Source organism: Mus pahari, chromosome 12 (assembly GCF_900095145.1).
Source record: "Mus pahari chromosome 12, PAHARI_EIJ_v1.1, whole genome shotgun sequence".
NCBI lineage: Eukaryota > Metazoa > Chordata > Mammalia > Rodentia > Muridae > Mus > Mus pahari.
In genome coordinates this window covers 11864212-11871518 of record NC_034601.1, presented here as the reverse complement: position 1 = coordinate 11871518, position 7307 = coordinate 11864212, and the positions used below count along the sequence as shown (strand labels likewise).

At 41.7% G+C, this 7307-nt stretch overlaps 1 protein-coding gene across 1 annotated transcript in view; it reads left to right on the top strand.

Moving 5' to 3' along the window:
* The window catches only part of Spidr (scaffold protein involved in DNA repair), a 219811-nt gene that overhangs the window by 66826 nt on the left and 145678 nt on the right, over window positions 1–7307 (top strand). The gene's annotated exons all lie outside the window — the stretch shown is intronic.

Here is a 7307-nt window from a genome sequence, read left to right as displayed (position 1 = left end):
AAAAAAAAAAAAAAAAAAAAAAAAACCAACAAACAAACAAAACAAAAAACAATGTCAGGGATTTGGTGCTCGCCCATTAGGTGGGTTTAAAGTTGTGCAAGTTATTGGTTGGCCTTTCCTGCTTCATCCCTACATTTCTTTTAGACAGGGCAAATTTTAGGTGGAAAGTTTTGTGACTGGGTTGGTGTCCTTATACCTCCTTTGGGGGTCCTACCTAGTTATAGGAGTTGGCCTCTTCAAGTTCAATGTTCTCACTGTTAGGCATTTTGCCTAAGGTCACCTGCATTGACTCCTGCGGGCCTCCCTCATCCCAGGTCTCTGGGACTGCCTAGATATTTCCCCCATACCCCCACTCCTGGCAGACCATTTTCCTGGTCCTGAGACCCTCTTTCTTGACTATCCCCATACCCGATTCTCCCCCCATCCCTCTTCCCCTCCTTCTCTCACCCAATTCCCTCTGACTCCTTTGAGTCTTTTATTTCCCCTTCTGAGATTCAAGCATCCTTCCTTTGGCCTTCCTTCTGGTTTACCTTCTTTGGGTCTTTGTACTGTACTTTCTGGTTAATATCCACTTATCAGTGAGGACATACCATGAATGTCCTCTTGGATCTTGGTTACCTCACTCAGGATGATATTTTCTTTTTATTATTATTATTATTTTATTAGATATTTTCTTCATTTACATTTTAAATGCTATCCCAAATGTCCCCTATACCCTCCCCCCACCCTGCTCTCCTGCCCGCCCACTCCCACTTCTTGGCCCTGGCGTTCCCCTGTATAGGGCATATAAAATTTGCATGACCAAGGGACATCTCTTCCCAACGATGGCTGAATAGGCCATCTTTTGCTATATATGCAGCTAGAAACATGAGCTCTGGGGGTACTGATTAGTTCATATTTTTGTTCTTCCTATAGGGTTGCAGACCCCTTCAGTTCCTTGGGTAATTTCTCTAGCTTCTCTATTGGGTTCTCTGTGTTCTATCCTATAGATGACTGTGGGCAACCACTTCTATATTTGCCAGGCACTGGCATAGCCTCACAAGAGAGCTATATCAGTGTCCTTTCAGCAAGATCTTGCTGGCACATGCAATGGTGTCTCCGTTTGGTGGCTGATTATGGGATGGACCCCCAGGTGGGTCAGTCTCTGGATGGTCCAGGTTGATATTTTCTAGTTCGATACATATGCCTATAAAATTCATGATGTCCTTGGTTTTAATAGATGAGTAATATTCTGTTATGAAAATGGACCATATTTTCTGTATCCATTCCTCTGTTGAGGGACATTTGTGTTGTTTCCATTTTCTAGCTAGTATGAATAAAGCTGCAATGAGCATAATGGATCATGTGTCCTTGTGGTATATTGGAATATCTTTTGGGTATATGCCCAGCAGCAGGATAACTGGGTCTTCAGGTAGAACTATTTCCAATTTTCTCAGATTTATTTCTAGAGTGATTGTATAGGTTTGCACTCCTACCAGCAATGGAGGTGTGCTCCTCTTTCTACACATTCTTGCCAGCATATGCTGTCACTTGAGTCTTTGATCTTAACCATTCTGATTGATGTAAGGTGGAATCTCAGGGTCATTGTGATTTGCATTTCCATGATGACGGAGGATGTTGAACATTTTTTAGGTGCTTCTCAGCCATTCAAGATTCCTCTGTTGAGAATTCTCTATTTAGCTCTGTACTCCATTTTTCAATTAGATTATTTGGGTTGTTGGAGTTTAACTTCTTGGGTTCTTTATATATTTTNGATATTAGCCCTCTGTCAGATGTAGAGTTAGTAAAGATCTTTTCCCAATTTGTAGACTGGCCCTTTGTTCTATTTACAGTGTCCTTTGCCTTACAGAAGCTTTTCAGCTTCATGAGGCTCCATTTATTGTTGTTGATCTAAATCCTGAGTCATTTATGTTCTGTTTAGCAAATTGTCTTCTGTATCAATGAGTTCAAGGCTATTTCACATTTTCTTTTGTATTAGATTTAGTATTTCAATTTTATGTTGCGGTCTGGAGTTTTGTGCAGGTAGATCAATTTGTATTTTTCTGCATTCATACATCTAGTTAGACCAGCATCACTTGTTGAAAATGCTTTGTTTTTTTTTTTTTTTCTATTGTACAGTTTTGGCGACTTTGTCAAAACTCAAGTGTCCCCAGGTGTGTGTATTTATTTCAGGATCTGCGATTTTGTTCCATTAATCAATATGTCTGTCTCTGTACCAATGCCATGTGGTTTTATCACTATTACTCTGTAGTGTAGCTTGAGGTCAGGAATGGTGATTCCTCCCTAAGTTCTTTTATTTTTCAGGATTGTTTAACTATCCTGGATTTTTTTGTTTTTCCATATGAGGTTGAGAATTCTTCTTTTGATGTTTGTAAAAAATTGTGTTAGAATTTTGATGGAGATTACACTAAATCTGTGGATTGCTTTTGGTAAGATGGCCATTTCCACTATGTTAATCCTACTGATTGATAAGCTTTAGAGACCTTTTCATTTTCTGAAGTCTTCTTTGATTTCATTCTTCAGGGCTTTGAAGTCTTGTCATACAGGTCTTTCACTTGCTTGGGTAGAGTTACTTAAAGATATTTTATAGTATTTGTGGCTATTGTGTTGGGAACAAATTAAAATAAAAGGGGGGCCGGGGGAGACCAGGGGAAGTTGTGAGGAAAAGGAAGCCCAATGCCTCGCCAGAGTTTCTCTATTCTCTGCTCAGTCAGGTGTGGGGAGACTGCCAGGCACTTTCCACTTAGCCCTGGGTGGGTATTGCCTCTCACTCACGCAGTGGGGGGGTGGTGGTGGAGAAGGGGCAGCCCCAAGGGGACCCCCCCTGGAGCTACCTTGCTATCACTCCAGGGTTGTGGGACAGAGGGGGTAGGGAAGAAGTTCCTAACAATGAGCAGATAGCGCCGCGGGCCTTGATGGAGCAGAGCAGAGACTCTATGGTTTAAGAGCTTTATTATAGAAATGCAGGGGAAAGAGAGAAGAGAGAGAGGAAGAAGAGGAGGAGGAGGAGACAAAGAGAAAGGAGAGAGGAGAGAAGACGAAGAGAAAGGGAAGAGGAGAGAGAAGAGAGAGAAGTGAGAGGACAAAGGAGTAAGAGGGTAAGAGTAAGAGAAGAGAGCTGGTGGGCTGAACACCCCATTTTATGGTCTTCACTGTTGCTAGGTAACTGGGGAGGAGTTTAGCCTGAAGGTCAGAAGCTTGGGCCATTGCTTACATGAAGTGATGTGACCACCGACCATGCTTCTCTTGTGGGGGCTGTGGGAGGTGGTACCTTAGGCAGGGGCCAGAGTTCCAGGAGCTTGAAGGGAATGCCTACCTTGTCATGTAGATGTGAATTATGACCATCAGGGTTCAGACCTCAGCTCCACTGGAGACCAGCCTGCAGTTCCCCACACTATTGTAAAGGGTTTCCCCCTGATTTCTTTCCTGGCCTGTTCGTCATTTGTATAAAGGAAGACTCCTGATTTGTTTGCTGATGTTACTTGACAGCTGTAGGAGCTCAGGCAGAATCTTAGGGACTACTTAGGTACTCAGGTACTATCATATCATTGGTGCACAGTGATCCCTTGACTTCTTCCTTTCTAATTTGTATCCTCTTGATCTTCTTTTTAAGTAGTAATTTTATTTTATAAATTCAGAAATTTGAGTAAGACAGGGAAGAAATACTTTAAGAAATTTTAAGCAGTTACATTTTAAGTAGTTCCTATTTTTGTTAAAGATTTCTAACTGGTTTCTAAAAAATATATTGGAGTTGTGCCAGAAAAGGCAAGTTTTCTTATTTACTCTTAGTTGCTCCTTCGCTGAATTAAAATGCTTTATACTTAAAGAGATACTATATTTAGTTTGTGACTAAAGTAAATGTTATCTCTTCATTAAAACTTTATTTTCTTAAATATTAGAATGGCTATTCCAGCTTGGATTTTTTTGGGTCCAGTTGCTTGGAAATGCTTTTCCAGCCCTTTCCTCTGAGATAATGTCTATCTTTGTTGCTGAAGTGTGTTTGTGTGCAGCAGAATGATGGAGCCTGTTTCCTCATCCACTTGGCTAGCCTGTGTCTTTTTATTGGGGAATTGAAACCATGTCGAGAGATATTAACGAACAATGATTGTTAGTTCCTGTTATTTTGATGTTGGTGTTCATACTTTGTGTGTGTGTGTTGGATTTGTTGTGGAATTATCTATTTCATGTGTTGGAGTTTTCCTTCTATTATCCTCTGTAGGGCTGGATTAATGGAAAGATACTGTTTATTTTTTTTTTTTTTTGTATTGGAATATCTTGTTTTCTCCTTCTTTCAAAGTTTTGCTGGCTATAACCTTCCAGGCTGGCATCTGTTATTTCTTAGAGACTGTAAGACATCTGTTCAGGCCCTTCTGCCTATTAAAGTCTTGGTTGAAAAGTCAGGTGTAATTATGATAGGCCTGCCTTTATATGTTACTTGACCTTTTCCCTTGCAGCTTTTAATATTATTTCTTTGTTCTATACATTTAGTGTTTTGATGATTATGTGGCAGGACAATTTTCTTTTTTGGTCCATCTATTTGGTGGTCTGTACACTCCTTGTATGGTTATAGGTATCTCTTACTTTAAATTAGGGAAATTTTCTTCTGTGATTTTATTCAAAATATTTTCTAGGCCTTTGAATTGGGAGTCTTCTCTTTGTTCTATTATTCTTAAGTTAGGTCTTTTCATAAAATTGTCCCAAATTTCCTGAGTATTTTGTATTAGAAACGTTTAGCTTTAGCATTTTTTTTTTTTTTTTTTTTTGGTTTTTCGAGACAGGGTTTCTCTGTTTAGCTCTGGCTGTCCTGGAACTCACTTTGTAGACCAGGCTGGTCTCGAACTCAGAAATCCACATGGCTCTGCCTCCCAAGTGCTGGGATTAAAGGCGTGCGCCATCACGCCCGGCTAGCTTTAGCATTTTCTTTGATTGATGTATCAGTTTCTTCTATGGTATCTTCTACACCTGAGATTCTCTCTTCCATCTCTTGTATTCTGTTGGTAATGCTTGTGTCTCTTTTCTAGGTTTTTCATCTCTAGGATTGCCTCAGTTTGTGTTTTGTTTTGTTTTGTTTTTTTATTGCTTGTATTTCCATTTTCACATCTGGAACAGTTTTATTAATTTCTTTCACCTGTTTGATTGTATTTTCCTGTTTTGCTTTAAAGTCTTTATTCATTTCCTCTTTAAAGTCCTCTATCATCTTCTTAAGATTAGATTTAAGGTCATTTTATTGCAATTCAGGTGTGTTAGTATTTTAATGGCTTTCTGTAGTAGGATAGATGGGTTTTGATGGTGCCATATTGACTTGGTTTTCATTGTTTGTGATCTTCCACTGGCCTTTAGCCATATGATTATCCCTAGTGTTGGCAGGAAGGCATGTTCATCCCTGATGGGAATAGGCCTCTGGGGCTGCACATAGAGCTGGTTGTTCTTGATATAAGCAGGCCTCTAGGATTTCAGGTAGATCTGGTTGTCCCTGGTAGTAGCAGACTTCCAGGGATACAGACAGAGCTGTTAGATCCTGATGACATTAGGCTGCTTGTTGACCTGGATTGGGGCAGGCCTCCAGGGATGCATGTAGAGCTCTTGGTCCTTGATGATTACAGGCTTCTTTTTGTCCTGGGCAGCATCAGGACTCCAGGAATGTAGGTGAAGTTGTTGCCCTGGAATCAAGTGCAGAAGGGGCGGAGTGGAGTAGTCAGTTGCTGTATTTGTCCAGCTTGGCCAACAGGCAGGGGTTGGGGGATCCTCATTAAAACTTCAAAGTTAAGTCATCTTTTGGGCAGTTCTGCTTGTTGACCTTTTTGAGTTCTGTGGACTGTATCTTGGGTATTCTGTACTTCTTTTTTTTTAATTTTTGGCTAATATCCACTTATTAGTGAATACATACCATGCATCTCCTTTTGGGTCTGAGTTACCTCACTCAGGATGATATTTTCTAGTTCCATCCATTTGCCTGCTAAAGTCAGGATGTCCTTGTTCTTAATAACTGAGTAGTATTCCATTGTGTAAATGAACCACATTTTTGGTATCCATTCTTCTGTCAGGGACATCTAGGTTGTTTCCAGCTTCTGGCTATCACAAATAAGGCCGCTATGAACATAGTGGAACAGGTGCCCCTGTGGCATGGTGGGTCATTTTTGGGGGGGGGGTTATATTCCCAAGAGTGGAATAGCTGGGTCTTCAGGTACATCTATTTCCAATTTTCTGAGGATGCCTCAGTCCCACTTGGGAAAGAGAAGAAAGCAATCACAAGTGAGTCAGGAGGGAGGGAGAGGCCTGGGAGGGAAAATGGACAGAGAGGGGCAGTAGGGGAGTGAGAGGGGAATCTGATCTGGTATTGGGTGAGGGAAAAGGACTGAAGCCCTGAGGGCCAGCAGAAAGAATGGAAACAGGTAACCTCATAAAATAGGAGGTTGGGGGGACCCTTCAGAATGTACCAGAGACCTGGGAGGTGAGAGACTCTCAGGATTCAAAGGGAGGAACCTTAGATGAAATGCCTGACAGTAGGGAGAGGGAACTTATAGAGCTCACCTCCAGCAGGAAGACAGGACATCAAGTGAGGGATGAGGTTGCTATCCCATAGCCACAACTCAGGCCCATAATTTCTTGTCTGAAAGAATTACAGGGATGGAAATGGAGAGGAGCCTGAGGAAAATAAGGTCCAGCAACAGGCCCAAAGTGGAATTTAGCTCACGGTGAGGTCTCAAGGCTGGACACTACTATTGAGGCTATGGAGTGCTCATAAAAGGGGACCTAGCATGACTGCCCTCCGGAAGACCCAAAAAAGCAGCTTAAAGAGTCAGATGCAGATATTTGCACCCAACCAATGGACAGAAGTAGCTGATCACTGTTGTTGAATTGGGGAAGGCTTAAAGAAGCTTTGGAGAAGGTCAATCCTATAGGAGGACCAGCAGTCTCAATTAATCTGGTCCCCCGAGATCTCTCAAACACTGGACCACCAGCATACACCAGCTGATATGAGGCCACCAACATACATACAGTAGAGCACTACTGGGTCTGTGTTCATTCAGAGATGATGCACCTAACCCTCAAGAGACTGGAGGCCCCAGGGAATTTAGAGGTCAGGTGGGTTGGGGACATCCATGTGCAGACAGGGAAGTGGAGAGGAGTATGGGATGTGGAACAGTTGGAAAGTGGATGGGGGAGAATAAAATAAGGAGTGTAAAAAAGTAAATTAAGTGAAAATTTTAAAAAATCATCTAAAAAGAAGAAGGAGGAAGAGGGGGGAGGAGGAGGAGGAAGAGGAGGAGGAGAAAGAGGAAGAAGAAGAAGAAGAAGAAGAAGAA